The sequence below is a fragment of the Acyrthosiphon pisum genome, chromosome A1 (genome assembly GCF_005508785.2).
Source record: "Acyrthosiphon pisum isolate AL4f chromosome A1, pea_aphid_22Mar2018_4r6ur, whole genome shotgun sequence".
NCBI classification, from domain to species: domain Eukaryota; kingdom Metazoa; phylum Arthropoda; class Insecta; order Hemiptera; family Aphididae; genus Acyrthosiphon; species Acyrthosiphon pisum.
This window is the reverse complement of record NC_042494.1, coordinates 64,142,543-64,161,488: the sequence shown is the minus strand read 5'-3', so window position 1 is coordinate 64,161,488 and position 18,946 is coordinate 64,142,543. Positions and strand designations below refer to the sequence as shown.

Below are 18,946 nucleotides of genomic sequence, written 5' to 3'. Positions count from 1 at the left end.
GTATTATTGAAAATAAGAAAACCGTTAATGGCACTGTATACACGACACATTTATGATTTGTATTCATGTAAAGTTGTTGTTGTCAAACTTTTAACATTTGTCATGCGTGTACCAGCAGCAAGCAGCCGTTCATCGAGGTAATTTAAAATACATAAAGTTCGTCCTAGTTGTAATTCATATTATATAATATGTACACATTATATACAGATAATATACACATTATACAAAGCAATCTCTATAAGCTAAAAACTCCAATCATATTTCGTATCTCACATTTACACAAAAAGTAATTTTGACCTCTTCATCAACATTTCGCACTCAATACCATGGGCGTAATTAATTTGTATATTTTACGCAAACTCGTGATAACATCGAATTTATCTAAATGATTAAAACGACGAGAAAATAATTAAAATTTAAGATTGTGTACAATAGCCACGTGTATTTATTTGTATGATTTTCTTTTAATTATTTATCGCTAACCGTCTACGTACGTATGGTACGTGTGTTTGTGTTTGGTACTCACGTACCAAATATTCAAGTATATTCAAGTCCTAAACTTTTATGAGTATTTATGTACTTTCTATAGGAATATAAAATTAATGATCATGTTTAGTATACGAAAAGTCACTATACAAAACGAAATACAAAATTACCCTTAATACCACGCTTAACAATTTAATCGATATTTTTTCAAGTATAAATTACGAAAAAAAGAACTAAAATAAAATCGAGTAACATAATATATAAATTGTACTACTTAACGAGAAAATGAAGATAATTTAGATTTTCCGATACATCATATTATTATTGGAAACGGATTTTATACAAGAAACATGTTCTAGAAGAATATATATAACTCGTATGTTAATACACCAATTAACAAAATGTCAACTCAAACACGTTCAGTCAATAATTAATATTCAAATTAATCAGCACGACGTCAACGTGTGCACAACATAATAAGTACACAGACGTAATACGTATTACGTACAACGCGCATATTATGCTGAAAATTAAAATTTAAAACTATTACATTGGTCGTAAAATGTTTTAACGATATCAACTGTAACGGTTAATGAATTCAGAATTGATAAGTTGGCGGTAAGTATATATATATAGTATTTATGTCCTACATACACCTTATTATAGTAGTTACACTTAGGGTTGTTATCAAATAATATCATAATATTTATGCATTGTTTCTCACTGCTAGGATTTTCAGCTTTATACTCGACGAGTATAATTCTTGTGCAGCTTTTGTTATTAATAATACCAACACTGCGGTGTCTCGAAATAATATTATGACTGTTTAAATTACATTATTCGCACTGTATGATGTTAAAATCGTTTAAAATTATTGAAGCACACGCACACATGTTACAATATGGTACGTGCACCGTGTTATTTGGAATAAACTTATTGTACTATTTACCTACTATAAAGTCGTTAGTGTACACCCGTCTACTATACACCCGTCGAAAAAATCCTGCCCTCCTCCTGACGTATAATAGAAAAACAACAGGGAGATACGATAAAGGAGTAAACATCGTATCTTATACCTAAACCAATATGATATAAAATAAATATATTTTATTGTATATATTATATTAGCAATATAAAAATGTATATTTTCGTGGATATTCATTCGAAACGACGTTACCAAGACGACATACGCTTCGTGATGCTATACGATTAGTAACATATATAGGTAGCATCGTATTAAAAATATATCAATCGAAGCATATGGGTATGCTATTATTTTAAGACTAAAGTTTAAATTCAAACCAAGAAATTTTAACTTCTTACTTGCACATTTCCTACATTTGATAAGTTATTAAGGGTTATTGTACGTCATGCAGATTGGAAGATAATATTTTTAGAAACCCTTGCGAAAATGTTTATGTGATTTTTAAATGGGTTGTACTCGGACGTTATTTAACCTACGATATTTGATTGTTGTCAATTTTGAGTTACAAACTATACATTCTATCCACAAAAAAATAATATAATACCAAAAACATAATTGCCTTAATACCTGTAATTAACATGCATAGGCAACACATTTTAATAATTTTTATCTACAGCTGCTGCTGATATTTTTTTAATAATTTAATAAAGTTTTTATGAACAGTTTATTATTTGCGTTTTGGATTAAATGTCAATAAATAACAATTTTATGAGAAAAATAACAAATGGGAAAAATCAAATTAAAAGTTTTTGTAGTTTTAAAAATTATATAGGTATGTAAATGTAATCTAAATAAGGATTTATAACTCGTTAATTTGCAGATTAATAAAATAGTGTTTATTTATGAAAATGTGAATTATCTACAGAAAGTAATTTATATATTATACGATATATAATATATGAATGTCTGGAAATTACTTGCTTAATGATTAATGGCTAATTTGCTAATTTATAAAATCTATTCAGCTTAGAGTTCTTAATATTTTGTGGAAATCATGATGTTGTATAATATTCAATGACATTATAATATATAATATTATGCATATATACCTACGGCTTTAAAGACAGTTTTCCGTCACAGCTTGGATCGAGTTGTAAAGTTATTACAGAACGATGGTTTTTAATTAAGAAAGCACAAACACAGATTGTAGAGAGACACTGTCCAACTTCGGTCTTTTTTTGAAATCATTCATCGAGATAACGAGGAATGAAACTATTTCCACAAAATTCCAAACTCGTCTCGTGTTTATAACGCGATATGCTTTCCTACTCTCTGGGGAATCATTACATTTAGGTTTATCTGACGGAGGGGTCACAGATTTTTTTCGGATATTTAAATTGGTGGATATCATTTGTACGCACGTTTCGGGACAAAACGAAAACGCGCGATGATATTATGACTTTTTCATTGACTATAATGATACACGTCGAAAAGAGTAAAAAAGAAATATTTATTTATATTTTATATTTTTTTCACTAACAGTAGTTTCTAACAATATAATATACTTCTTATTATAACTACGTTATCCTTTAGGTTTCTTAATCCAACAATTAACTATTAGAACCTACAACCATAGCAACTAAGCTAGACATAGAGTACAGGATAAATTCCGATTGAGTGAGGTATACATGGTTACGGAAAATAGATTGTAGCTTTTATTGTATTTTTATTTAAATACCTAATATAAGTTATAAAAATAAAATGAAAAAACGAAAGCATATTATGGAATATCAACCGGTACACCTTATTGTACAAATGCACATAAAATAAAATAATTATAACAGCCTATTTGTTGTATTTATTCAAAAAGGTTTTTGAATCATAAATTAAATCTTTTAACAATACTATTACAAATATTTATCAATTTTCTATAGTCTATGGCCTACGGGGATACAATATAATATATAGTTACATGTATTATTTATCTTAGGGCTAATTCCTACATTAGTTTTTGGTTTGTAGGCCTATACCTATCATAATATCGATGCCAAAATTGCACTTAGTATATTATAATATCCACCAATTTTACCTCTAAAAATCAAATTAACGTAGTTAGATTCATCTGTGTAGAATAACAAAACAATATGCAAACAAAAAACTAAGACTAAAAAAATGAATTTATAAATTATCGTGCATTTATATCCTACAAAAGACATTAAGAATTTTTTTAATTTTTTAATTTTTTTAAAACCATTGATTCTAAAATGTATAGAATAAACACAAAATGTTCAGTGTTGAATATAATAAAATTATATATCTATGGAGGTAGGCACCTACTTTAATGTTCTTTTTTTACAAAATGTATGAAAATAAAATTGATGTCTATAATTTTTGATTAGGAGGAGGGTATTCAAAATTATAAAAAAATACTTAAGGTATTTAAGATAATTTAGATATTCTATTGTTTAGAGTGGATTCCTCTCCGTAGCCCGAACGTTAACGAAAATATACAGGGAAGATGGTCTTATATAATATGTTATAATAGGTACCTACCGATCATATTATTTATATATATTTGTGTGACAAAAGCCGAAAACCATTCAGACATATATTCTTTCTTTATTCCACGCTTGACTATAGCATTTTTTTTGCCATTCTAACACATATTGGTTGGTACATTAACGTAACTCATCATTCTTTCTTCATATCTGTCTCCCCTCCACCAACTATACACGATGCTGGGCAAACGCAGAAGTAACAGTGCTCTTTTAGTCGTAATATCTCACCAGTCATCACACCCAGAGGGTTAATAATAATATTTGTATTCGTTGTAAGCAGATATTGGAATGTAACCACGCCTTAAAAAAAAACTAAATAAATACTTATAAATGTGCGTATATTATATTTTATAAAAACCGAAATGTAAAATAATGTTTATCTTTCCGTAAGTCTTTACATACGCATGTGCATAATAATATTACTACGTCAGAAGTTACATAATAATCAAAAAAAGTTTTTTTTGTTTTATTAAATGGTGAATACACACCAATCACCACACACCTTCCTACCAAGTTTTGGCAATTATTACGATACTTATCAACATTGGTTTATATATTATATATTGGCACATAAAGAATTTAAAATGGTGGTTTGATGTATAATATTTATTTATCATTGTCTATTACCAATGAAGTTTATTTTCCATGCGTTAATAAAGTTACAAAAGTCTGCAAAACACATCTGACGTTGAAAGTTAATACAATTTATGAAGTATGTGTCATTGTAATATACCTACATATTATATTATATTCCATATTATTATAGAATCACATAAATTCCATTCGAATTCGCTTTATATTATACTGCAGCTCGCGTGATGTAACTACTTATACAGGTATTGGGAATAAGGTGGTATTGTATATACCTAATAATAATATTATAATAAAATATGCTTACCACGAAAATTGTACGGTTGATAATAGTAGTGGTCGATAAGTAATGATATACCTATTTTATATTTGTGGGACTATGTCGTGTAACCAAACGCATAAACGCAAGTCCGCCGGATTGTATTGCTGCGACGACGATACTAATTTTACTATATATATAATAATAATATAATTGTCTGACGTGCGACACCACATCGGACCAGAACACGCGCGGCTGTAAACAGATATCCGGGAAATAGGCGTGAACGAACAGTAAATATTATTTATCCGGCCGTTAGTGTGTAGTAGTAGTACTCAACAACTAAGTTCAGACTGTACTACTACACGAGACACACACATTAAATAATATTATACACGCTATACAATAAAATATTATTATATATAGGTGTGATAGCTGATGATGCATAAAAGAAAACAGTAAAAACAGCTGACACGGAACAGTGTCGTTTCATTTGTTTTCAGCGTACCTACGCGCCCAGACCAGTCCCGGAAAACTCCATACGGTCCGTAAAACACTGGTTGTCACTATGATGTGGTACATTTTTCATTTGATATTCGTACGAAATCTCGAGCCGAACGCGCCTTAGTCGTTTAATCACAGTAGATATTAAATCTTACGACTTTTTAATTTTACTAATATTTTCGTAAAATGTATACATATTTTAATGGACATTAAAGTGGTCGGTTTTAATTAGGGCCGATACCTCTTTTTACCGGTATCCGATATTCCGATATATGCAACCGATAAAAAACCGATATCCGATATATTTGAAAACCAACATTTTCAGCATAAATAATGAACCGATATTAAAATATCACCGATACAATCAACCGAAATACTATTATCATTTTACATTTAAGTATTACAATTTATAATCTATGTTCTTATGCTGATAGATTTGGTTTTTTTTTTTGGTATCGGTTCAAATATTGGTTTGAAAAAAAAAACCGATACCGATAAACCCGATACCACCAATATCGGCCGATGTCGAGTATCGGTTTTAGTATCAGCCCATCCCTAGTTTTAATAATGCGCAAGCCCACCTTTATTTTGTTTTAAACATTATTTTGTATTAAACATTCAAAGTTTTACTAATAAAATAGTTTTTGTGTTATCTTTTTCTCAGAACTTTATGTGTCATTTACAAAATCATTTACATATAAAATGTCTTTAATTTATGTTTCACTATAGGTAAGCTATATCTTATCCTGGTTTTAAATATTATGCAAGAACACAATATATAATAAATATTAGCGTTACTCTGTAATGAACGAATTATAAATAGGGCCAATATAGATGCTGTTGAACAAAACCGCAGGTAAGGTCGTCAAACAACTCGGCGGTATATAAAAACGTTCTAACCCATAAAAATTAAAACCCAAGAAAAAGAGAAACGTAAAATAAAAATGCCAAAAGACTAAGTGTAAAAAATTACTGATATCTATAGCGGGCGGCCGATTTTCCGTCGATCCTCCGAACGTGCGTATAGGTAGGAGGGTAATATAATAATAATCGCTCATACCTAGGCAAGGTCATTTCGGAACACTGTACACGACCATGTATGTGTATTAAAATATATATGATGTGTGTACCCAAAAGCCAGCCGGTCTCGATAAGAACGTCCGATACGCCAAATTGAAACGCTCCGGAATTTTCCCTGGAACTCATCGATATTCACGGCACACAGTTTTTTTTTCCTGAACGACAAACGTGACCGGCTTGTCCGCAATAAAAGCGCCGTGTCGGGGAGGGGGGGTGAACGTATTCTCGGAGGGGTTGCAGGTGGTGGGAAGAAAACTGTACAAACAACGTATACGAAAATTCTATTATTACCGTGTGGCCAAACACATCTCGTCGCGACCCTCTCCGTTTCGGGTAGATATGATAATATATTATATAGGTACCGGCTAGTATATTATAACTCTGTATAATACTTATATATATGTATATCCAGGTAAACTTAATTACACCGAGGATATTACGAGTATATCAACTAACCTATCAGTGACAAAACATTAAACAATTTGCGAGGGTTTTGTCAGGTCATATTATTATGTTATATCATGCGATATTCGAGTAGTGAAAACATAATAATAATACGCATAAAACTAACACACGCGTACGTCATATTATTGTATATAATACTATATAATGTACAATATTATAACACTTCGAATATTATAAGAGTAGACGAAAAATACTATTCATTTCTTGACAAATCAAATTTTCCATTGGACACATAAGAGCGCGGCAAACCTTCAGGAGAGATTAAAACGTTGAAATTAAATTATGTATTTTCTAGTCATTATTCGTTATAATCTAATATTCTCGATAAAATGATTAAGACAATTAATGAAATATTCAAATTAACATTTAACACGCACGTTGTAAACAATTTTCATGTCGTTCAATATGGATGTAATGAAACCAACGAGTGAAATATTTTTGGGCGGAAAATAACTAATCAAGACATTTCATTACGATCTAATAGGGTCTATATATAACTGTAGTAATCGAAGAAACATGGTAAAGGGAATAAAAGTTGGCTGACCGCCATTAAATAGTGGTTTTATACAGTTATAAGAAAACGCTAAGGGATGTTACAACAACCGAAGGAATTCGATTTTGTTTTGAAGTTAATGTACGATTTTGCAATAGATATGGAAGAATTATTGTCAAAAAATTATATATATATATAGAGCAAGGTTGAATTTACGAGAAAATATCATCAACTGATTAATCATTAATACAAACCGTTCGTATGTAACCATAATTTATGCCACAAAAATAACAATACATTTTAAATAATACCGGGAAAACGTTCATATTATATTAAACTATTCTTTACATTCAACGGACAACCAAACAGTTCCAAGACGAGACTTAACTATTTAACCTAACTATTAAATAAATAATAGTGCCTAATAATAAATTAATAAGTTTATTCATTATTATTTAGGTCATGAACTCATTGTGCGAGTGATAAAAAACATAAAATTATTGTATATTTCAACTAGGTATAATACTTTATTGAGTCATGAGTTCACGACCTAAATAATAACCAAACATAATCAATCAAATATAATATTTCTAGTTAGTTATAAATGTTTTCCTTAGGAATTTGTTAGGACTTCAAACATTTTGTTTAATTTGTATAGTAAATTTAAATCGTTCTACAATAAAATATTTTTTTTTTTAAGTTAAGATCTTATTGCTCCCGGGGTGTGAGTCTTAACTCTTAATGCAACGATACGTAAAATAATAAGAAAAAAAAATACAATTATTATAATTTATAATTGTAAAGAAAACGAATATCATATTAGAGGATCGTCCTTGTTTCCGCCCCGTATAGAATAGACATATATTTACCATATATAGTCTACCTAACCTATTGTTTTCCGGGGTATGGGCATTCTTGTATTTTCTCTTTGGTACACAGATACACCACTGTGTTATTATAATTATATATATATATGTAACGATTTCACGGTAGGTACAGGTACAATAATAACATTGCAACTGCAGGCTGCAAGGAAGCACTCGAATGATGCGCGTTGAACCGAATCTCGGACGGGCCTCGAGAATCGTTGTACACAAAATGTGGAGATAGCACCCGCGATCGAAGACGACGATAATGTGTACCTACCTACTCGCATATGTACCTACGAGGGGAGACGACAAAAAAAAATACACTGTGAAGTTAATACAATATATTATAATATGTATTGTACATATTATACCATGTGTTGGTATGTCTGTACGATAATAGATATATTATTTTGTTATCCTACTATAATAATAATGCGTACCAATATAATACAATATGGTCGACGGCCGATAGTGTGGAATAATAATAAAAAAAAGATCACATCGCGCCGTGTCGAATGGACGCTGCGTGTAGTTTATTTGCGCCAGGTGGAATAAACGAGCGGTTTAATTGTATATGAAATAATAATATGATATGCGAAATATTTCGATTTATATTTCCAGCACAAACAGTCATCCGAATAACAATTTCAACCAGGACGGATTGATGATGTGCATGTCAAACGCAACAGCGATACACGCGCGTGTCGTCCTCGCCGAACGTCTTTTTGTTTTCCCAACTAAAAATCTGAATTAACTCGTTCTAAACGCTCATAATGCGTACAATGTGCAACGTACCTGGCGCATTCACTGTGAATATTATTATAATATTAGTCGCAAGTTAAAAATCACGCGATTTTTTTTCTTCTTATTGCTTTTTTCGCCGTCAACTAAATGTATGAGTTATGACATATTATCCGAAAATAATATGATACACGCACGCTGTGTGGGTGATGAGTATACAGCGTGTAATAAATTTACTCACTATACCTGTGGAGGTAGGTAAAAATTTCTTTGAATGTGTACACAAGGTGATTCTCAATAACATGTCAAGCTTACGATGGCCAATTTAACGCCCTCAACACGCACGCGCGCTTCGTTGTAGAACAATATCCAATTACCCAAGTTAAATAACATAAATATTTGTAATCGCGAATGTTCCCGTACGTTCGTCGAAGAGTTATGAGTTACGTGAAACACGAAATATAGGCTTATGTAGAACATCCGCTGCATCGCTTGATTGTATACTCACCACCTTATACTATATATTGTATAATATTATATAGTATATTATATAGTATAGTATATAGTATGTATATGTATTTAAAGACCACATGCATGTAACAATATTATATCAGCTTGGGACTTAAAATAATTTTTTTTAGAAAATAATATTACAAGAAGAATAGAGTACCTATGTAAAACAGAGTTCGATATAATATTACTATATAGAGCACTGTTGTACAATATTCGTTTAAATTCAATTAAAACTTACATATTTAATCAATTCGTTAGTTTTTTTTATGTTGAAATGAATACAATTATGTTCTATAAAGATTCGTTTGGTGTATTATATTATGTAATAGAAAATAGTTCATTTCACTTTCATAATACGTTTGAATATAAAAATAAAGAATTTTTTGTTTTTATAATTATTGATTATACGTAATAGTATTATTACCTAAACAAATAATTTATAGTTATAATATCATTAAATAAGTGAACTTGCAAGAGATTGAAAATTAAAATAACGTATTTAAAAAGTATTGATACATCTGAATCAAGATAAATATTATATCAGTATACAAATACTGAATACAATGGCGAATGACTAAGTCAAAAAAGTATTCTTAAAACAAACTAGCAAACAAGTAGTCCCCTTGTGTAGTGGCGATGTATTTCTTTTGGCGGGCATAATGAATTTGTGGCATTGTGTTTAATAAGGATAAGAAAGATTTAAACAGAATAATAAAATATCGAAATGTACGACTTCGTATCTATTTGTTTTAGTTAGTATATTAAATATTTAAAAAAAATACGTATTTGTTTTGATACAGATAAGAATTCTATTTAATAATGCTTTATAAGCAAAGAGTTACATGACGTATCAAGCAATATGGTTTGTAAATATCAAGTATAAAATAAATGACACATAATTGTTTTAATTTTTAAATTAAATCTTCAATTTATTCTGAAAATCTCAAGAATGTTCCATAAATAAATTGCAGAAAAATAATATGATATTTAACGAATTATATATATTTAAAATAAATTTACTAGTTGAGTTTTGAAGTATTTTTTAATTAATAACCCTGATTGATACAATGATTATATAAGTACATGAGCAATTCGAACTAAAAACTAAATTTATGAAAAAAATCATAATTGTATTTTATTAAGCTACATATTATGGGTAGTTTTACGAACACTACATGAAGAAATCTTTGTCGTGTTGAGATAATTAGCACTCGGTTTAAATATATATTATGTACTAGGCTAACAAATATAAATGTAATAATATAAATTATTTTTAAAGATGATATTGTATATTACACTCTTGTACATGGTTGTAAATATTTTATAAGTATACTGGTATCCTGAGTGGTTAAGTACTAAAATATTGAGAGTAAAAACCTTTCTACGGTACTCGAAAGTTTTTGCGTCCATTCATGAATTTAAAAAAAAAAACAGTTTAAAACTACTCTGAAATATTCTAACGAGGATACATATTGTGTATAAGAATATATTTTATTTGAGTATTTATAGTATTTTAAAAATACCTTAACTATACCAAGTAGTCAAGTGGCCACAGTATTGAAAATGGAATAAGTAAATACAGTATTCGGTAAATTTACGTAAAATGACTCTAAATTATCGATACAGCAATGTTACTTAGGGCCCGTTTTACAATCATAGTTTAAATCTCGGTTACGCTTGAACCACTGATTTTACCGGCTGAATTCGGTGGTTTAACCAGAGTTCAACTATTGTAATACGGGCCTTTCCACCTATTATTTTCTCTTTAAATATCACAGACACTGGCTGAATAGTTGTTACTATTGTTAGGTTATTAGTTTATACATAATATACGCGTTACGTTAGACAATAAAATTCGACAAAAATTTAATATTTTTCTATACCTACTAACATTTTTCCTACTATTGCTTTGCCTACGCCTAACACATAAATACTATGCGCATCCTCTAAGTAGCTCTTTTTTTCCTTAAAGCGGATTTGTTAATTCTTTCAATATTAGTAATAATTAATAAATGTGATTATAATGTCTAGCGAATGCGGTTGTAACATTTTATATAATATATTTTTGTAAATAACAATGAAGGGTTTTTTGACTTGAGATGGGGCAAAGAAACACTGATTGAATAACACACACTTATGTACGCAGCAGTTGTGTTCTGGTGAATTTCCGAACTCCACACTCTGTACAATGGACTCCGTGATGACATTTGGCCGAGTATTAGCATAATGTATACACAGAGTATGTGGATGACATCACTGAGCATACATTCGAGTCGATCGCCATGTACACAAATACATAGGTAGGTGGGATTATTTAAACACAACATTAAATATACCTACACATTAACTACGCCTGCATGCACACAAACATACATGCACATCTGTATATTGTAATAATATATATATACAAAATAGACTATTTCCAAACAATATAAAAAATCAAAACAAATGTAAGAAAATATAAAATACATATAGGTATTATTATTAAAACTACAGAGTTAAATCAATAGTACCTATTTCGTTTGAAAAAAAAACAAGGAATTCTCGGTTGGGTTATACAATAATATACTCAATTTCCACTATATATAATATTAAAACATTCGAACAATAAACACGTCTTGTTCAATTTCGTCGTGGCCCGCAGCAGAAAATGATTATAGCAGCGATAATTTCAATATTGGTAAAATGTACAGTAAGAGTAAACTAGTAAAAAGTAAAGACACACCGTATTTACAGGAACATTTTAGTTTGAGTTACCATTTAACTCCCATCACAGTATTTAAAACAACATAAGTAAGTACAACCAGATTAAGGGAGTACGAGCTTTTTATAAAAAGTATTATTTTTTACGTTTGTCGTTTTGAAAAAAAACAATACACGTCATAATATAATATTACGACAAGGTTCAATTGTTGACGAAAATATTCTGCAACACCGACAGTGGATTTAATATGATAAATAAGTATAGGTACCTACTTTATTATAGGGAACTTGGTAGGCGAATAAATTCGTCAGCTCACATTGGCTCGTGGGCGTGGGAACTGAAATACGAAACTTGTGTTTCAGCCTGCCTCACCTAACCTAACCAGGGCGTCTTATGACCTGGATTATGTTTCCAGAATACTCACATATACATAAATCCGTATACGAGGGCGGTTGCTCGCCACCAATCCAGTAGGTATATATTATAATATAGTGTGTTATGTATATAGGTACGAGCATATAAATATAATCAAACGGATGGACAGCATATATACAGAATGGAAGGCATTTTTGAAAACTGTGAAATAGATTGATTTCTTCTCGATTATGTTTCCATCAATTCTAATATATTTAGGACTAAAATATTAATTTACATCTTAATGGTATATACGGCTTGTAGACATTGGTAAACAAACAATCGTTTGCGGTTTGCCACGTATAGCCTAAGGGCCGTTTGCGTGTTATCCGATGTACATGCAGCAATAGACATCCCGAGATATTATATGCGGAGAACTTATAGCTCCACATGTAACCAAACATTTAAAGTAAACAAATTCGCTAACTCTGCAGACTTAAATATATATTATACGACCTCGCAACAGTAACCCACTAGTAACATGTTTGGTTCCCGAAGACACAAAAAACAAACACATATAAGGGAATCCGGAAAATCTATATAGTTTGTACTTATATTTACTAAACTCGACTAGGGCAATATAATGTGAACGATCTAACAGTAAAGTACGTCAGTAGCTCGCGTAAAAAAAAAATTATTATCTTTTTTAGTTTGGTGCTAACCAAAGTGGTTGGCAAGGTTGGAAAGGTAGGATGTAGTTTCCTATAATATGAAATAACTATTGAAAATATAATATTGTGCAATTTAAGATAATAAAACTATTACGTATTAAATTAATTGTAATACTCGTAATAATTGTACGTTTTTTACGCATAAAAATAATTTACGGTCAATGTTACCCAATACAAATTCTGATAACGGTTTAAAAGTCCCTGGATAATTATTGATGGTAGTTACGCTAACTTTTTATTTTGTGCTTGTGTGGTTTCTACAATTTCCTCTAGCTATTTCGTTTTTTTTTATTTAATGAAATAATTGACCACCCGTGAAATTAACCATACTAGAAAAAGGAGAAAACTAATGTTTCTTTGATCCCTAAACGTTGCCTGAAGGGGCGTATAATTATTTCAGTATCTACTCATTTGTCCCATTTTTAAGAAAACGTCTTGAACCATTTATCAGTTTTATTTTATTTTTACACAAAACTACTCGTATTGTATTTCATTGAAATTCTACATTTCAAACAAATATTGTAAATTGTGTATAAAAAACTTGCATATTATCTGAGTGAAATGGGCTACATATAAACGACGAACCGGACGAGGACCCATGTATAGTCATAACGCAACCTACTTATTTTAACATATGCATTAGTAAATTTGTTGAGCATAAAAGGAACAAAATCAGATTTCTTCAAAGCACAAAAAAAGAAATCACAAGATAGAGTATACTAAGGACTGGAAAAACACGTTTGAATAGTTTTTTTGCCAGTTTTTATTTTTCTTTGTACTCAAAAATATCTATTAACTGGAAAAGCTGCATCCGACTGTATGTATATATATTTAAAAATGTTATCTAAATTTAAAAATCAAATGTAAATATATTATAATAATATACGTTATCCTTATCAATAACTATCATGCACATTTAGTTAGTCTAAAAACAAAAATAATTATTTTTAAAGTTGTATGTTATATTTTTTTAAACTTAAATTCAATCTAAAATGGATTTTATTTCAAAACGCTTATCTGTAGTTAAATCAAGAACAGCGAGAGCATTATTTATGTAACAACATACAATTTTTTTAATTTTTTTTTTGTTCCTAGCATTATAAATACCTACAATAGCCACCAAGAATATGTCAAATATACGGAAACATATATCTATCAAACTTTATTAAACTCGTGGAACGCAGAGACACACATACAGATACTCGACAAAAATATGACGAACTTGAACACCGTCACGACTTACTTAGACCCAATGAAGATATAAAAAGTGATATTATTCACAAAACATGTTAACATGTACAAATATGTTTAAATTTGATTTATAAGTATATAACTATAAACATTTTTTGTTAAAAAACATGTAATAATTTAAGAATTTTCATCTTTTCTGTGGTAATAGATTGTTTCAGTAACTTAAAACAAACACGAAATTAGTAGATATAGGTACTTAATATAATAAAATACTATTTGTTTGAAATTTTGATTTTACAGTTTCACATATTTTACTTAGAGATAAAAAAATAAATATAAATAATTTTAAGATATTTGGATATATATATTTTTTTAAGCAGCTTTTAAAAAAAACAGAATATTTACAACACGTTAGTTTTACGTAATATAAATAAAAATATCTTAACCATTTTTGGGCAGTACCTACACGCCAAATCGTTTTGTGGGATGCGATGATTTATCCTTGCTTTACATCATAAACCAGCGTCATAGATAATTGAAACAATTACCTACACACAGATAACAGCAGTTATCACCAAATCATTTGTTACTATTTTTTAAGTCAAAGGTTTTTATAACTATATTACTGTTACAAAACATGGATGTACTTTATCGGTATAAAACAACTTATAGGTACCTACGAGATTAAAATACAATATAATAATAAACATCATTAAAATAACTAATTATTTGCTGATACACTTATGAAGTGTAAAGGTCGTTGTGGTCGTTCTCCACTTTAATATTTATGCGCATAATATATAAATATTAATATATGATATAAAAATACATAATATATGTGGAAAAAAATTGTAATGCAGTCCCATCATAAATGTATCTCCTAGTTGTTTAAAATTATAATTTATAATTACTTAAATTAATTCACAATACCGTGTGAATGTGCACTATATGCATTTTCTAAAACAATATTATTATTTAATATTCTTAAACACAATATATTGAGTTTATATACTTCAAGTTAGTATATTTATGTAAAAATTGTTTATTTTTTAAATGTCATTATCTAATTGAAAATGTCCTAATATTTCGTTTCAATTTCTGACGTTCAATATCATTTCGATATTATCAGTGGTTCCTAAACTTTGTTTTTATATTGCTTCACATTATAATCAGTTAATTTAAGTCACGGCACACTTATAATAAATATTGTGTATTTGACATAACTAAGTACATATTAGGACTACGAAACACATACGTGAATATACGCAAATATCATAATATTTATATTATCTAGTGATATTATATTTATTATTTAGAAATTATTTTTCTTTCAATATCGAACAATATGTTATTTTATTGTATGAATCGGTAACATTTAAAGCTGTCACGCAAGTATTAAAATAAAAAAGTTCAAGATTTCATAGCACACTATTTGGGAAAAACTGATTTATCTGTGGATAAGTATCAAACAAAATATAGTTTATTATGTTTAACTTTTTATTTTTAATTTAAAGATTACGGAAGCTAGTCGTGAAATATAAAGCATATAAGGTACATATACAATTATTTCACCCATACCTATTTAAACTTTTATGAATAGATAGTTGCATAAAACTTTAGGTATCTACATAACATTAACCATCAATAATATGTTAATTCTATGAAATTTAAATGTTAAAAGAGTGGATTGTATCTATTGCCAATACCCTTATATTATCGTGTTTGGCATCCAACATTTATAAAAGCCGTTTCCGGTCATTGGTCAATACGTACTAAAACAATGACAGCAGCAGATGTATACATGTATTTTAAAATTATGAAAAAATCCTGTTGTAGTATATAGTTGTTTATATAATATAACGCCCGATATATATCTTTAAGGATGGAAGAAGAAGTTGGGGTGTATAAGTGTATTATATGGTTCTATGAAAAGTTTTGTTTTTTAAGATTAGAACTCGAAGTATTAAGAATAATAACATGATGCTGTAAGTCACGTAAACCACCGAGTACGACTAATAATTCAAATATATACATACAATATTACGATTACCATAGGTGTAGGTATGATATAATATTATTATCATGGTACAATATAACGTTACGGTTATGTGGTGGCCGCGGGTGCACCCCACTGAATAACGGCGATCGGCACTTCCGTTTTAACAGGTATACGCTGAATAAACGAATACGTAATGCACGCAAATCATACCTGTAACAGATAAAACACACAATCATTTAACCAACATATAATAATAAATTAACTCATGGGTAGTTGAAGAGAAGAGTATTAATTAGGGCAATCCTTATTTAGGGGGTGGTTGCCGGCTATTGTTGCCCGTATACATTTAGCCCGAGAGGGTAAAGGTGGTGTGTGTGTGTGTGTGTGTGTGTGTATATTCATCCCTCAATCCTCCTTCGGATAAACCCCGTGTGTGACAGAGACGGAAACGAAAGGTATATAATTTACTGCGATGAGATTGGGTCCGATAAGCTGCGGGCGCCGTCATATGCACTGCACGAATGCGCGTACATTCGAAATTCAACAAATTAATTCACACACGAATCGAAGTTGTGCGGGCATGCCACGACCACTGCTGCGATTCAGCCATGTTTAAGGTTCAAAATTCCGCAAAATAAATACCTACACAGTTTTTTTACCCGGATCGTTTTATATAGTTTTTACATAAAACAAATTTACCTACATTGCTTGAATAAATTGACTACAAAATATATAAATATTGGACATGATTACATAAAAATAACAATGGATTGTCAACAAAGACGGTGTCGGTGACGAATACTGAATAGGAATTTAAATTTATTTACCGTAGATAAGACCGTCTCTACACCAACCAAAAGTATTAATTCTAGACAATTTGAAAGAAGAATTTTTAATCACTTCTTCATTTTCAACTTGACAACAAATAAATGGAAATTTATGGTTTGGCTAAAATAAAATAGATTTTATTGTATATAGTAGATCCTCTAGTACGACTTAAGATACTATGCAGATTGACAAAATAACAAAATCTGGTGTGCTATAATTTATTTTTATTTTTTTCATTACGATTTTTCAGCGTAAACAACAACATATTTTAACTCCTACCACAGTAGAACTACAGAGGAAGGCGATAAACTCTTTTAATGAAATGAACATAATGTAAGTGTGTCCCGCAGACCGTAAAATTACAAATAAAAACATGAAAAAATGAAAAAACCGTATTTATTATTTCTTTTGTCTCCGTGTACATATGACGGCCAAACAGAGTATTAGGCGTAAAACGTTCCCACGTTCACAGTATGCATTTTTGAATAGCACAACTGTGTAATAAAGAGAATAGGGAACAAAAAATGTCAACTAAACTAACCAATATTATAATATTTATTGTACCTACATTTGATTAATAAAAACAATTTGTTCAAAAATGCTTAAGCATACCACATACCGCATACAGGGTAAGATTAACCAAGCATGAACACCCAAATGTTTTCTTTTAATAATGTATCTTTTCATAGCTGGTGTATGTGTTTAAAATAATTTCGATTTAGATCCACCAAAATTTTAAACTAAATTATATGCTTGACAGTAAAAAGGTGGTACTTATTAGAAAAAATGTATGTATCGTCACAGAACACGCATTTAATGGTATAAAAAAATCTTAGGAGATAAAGAATAAAATCACAATTAAAAGATAAATGGGGAGAGTATAGTGAATCACATTGTATATTAAATTAAATATCAGTATTTTATCACGGTTATTTACTAGTACATAACCGTGATATTTAAATAATATGTGACAGTCACAAATGCGCGGATGGACTAATTGATTAATATTTTTTTGAATTGGGATTAAAAAGTAATAATAATTAAATTCTTAACGTTAAACGACCAAAACAAAACACCAGTTTACACATTTATGTAGTACTTAGCATAAATTGCATTTAAATATAATATTAGTGGAAGATTATATTTGTATCAAGGTTTATATTTTATACAAAATTCTATTTAACTCGAAATATAATATATAATATAAACGTAAATCAATGCAAAACAACAAATAAACAGTGAACGATGAAGTCTGGTGAAGTTATCTAGTTATTTACTTGGACTATAGTCAAATCTTTACTCATTGTAATTGTTATTATTGAATATTGATTTTAACTCTATATATTAAACCTATAAATCAATTACAAAATAGTAAATGCAATTGAAAAAAGGTGGGTAAGTGGATGTCGCTCTGCTGTACAGTAGGTTAGAAGTGGGTCACTGTATAATGGATGGTATTAAATTTGAATTCAATGATATAATATCACTGTATAAGAAAAACGATTCTGAGCGGAGACGGTATATCAGTCTATGTATTAGACATATATATACTTATCTATGGTATTAAAAAAAAAATTGACCTATAATAGGTACCTATAATAAATTCCAAATTAATCATATCATAATATCTATTAGGTACTTATAACGCGTTATAC

At 29.5% G+C, this 18,946-nt stretch overlaps 1 protein-coding gene across 1 annotated transcript in view; it reads right to left on the bottom strand.

Annotated features, from left to right (window-relative positions):
• The window catches only part of LOC100161303 (DE-cadherin), a 102,025-nt gene that overhangs the window by 34,324 nt on the left and 48,755 nt on the right, over positions 1-18,946 (bottom strand).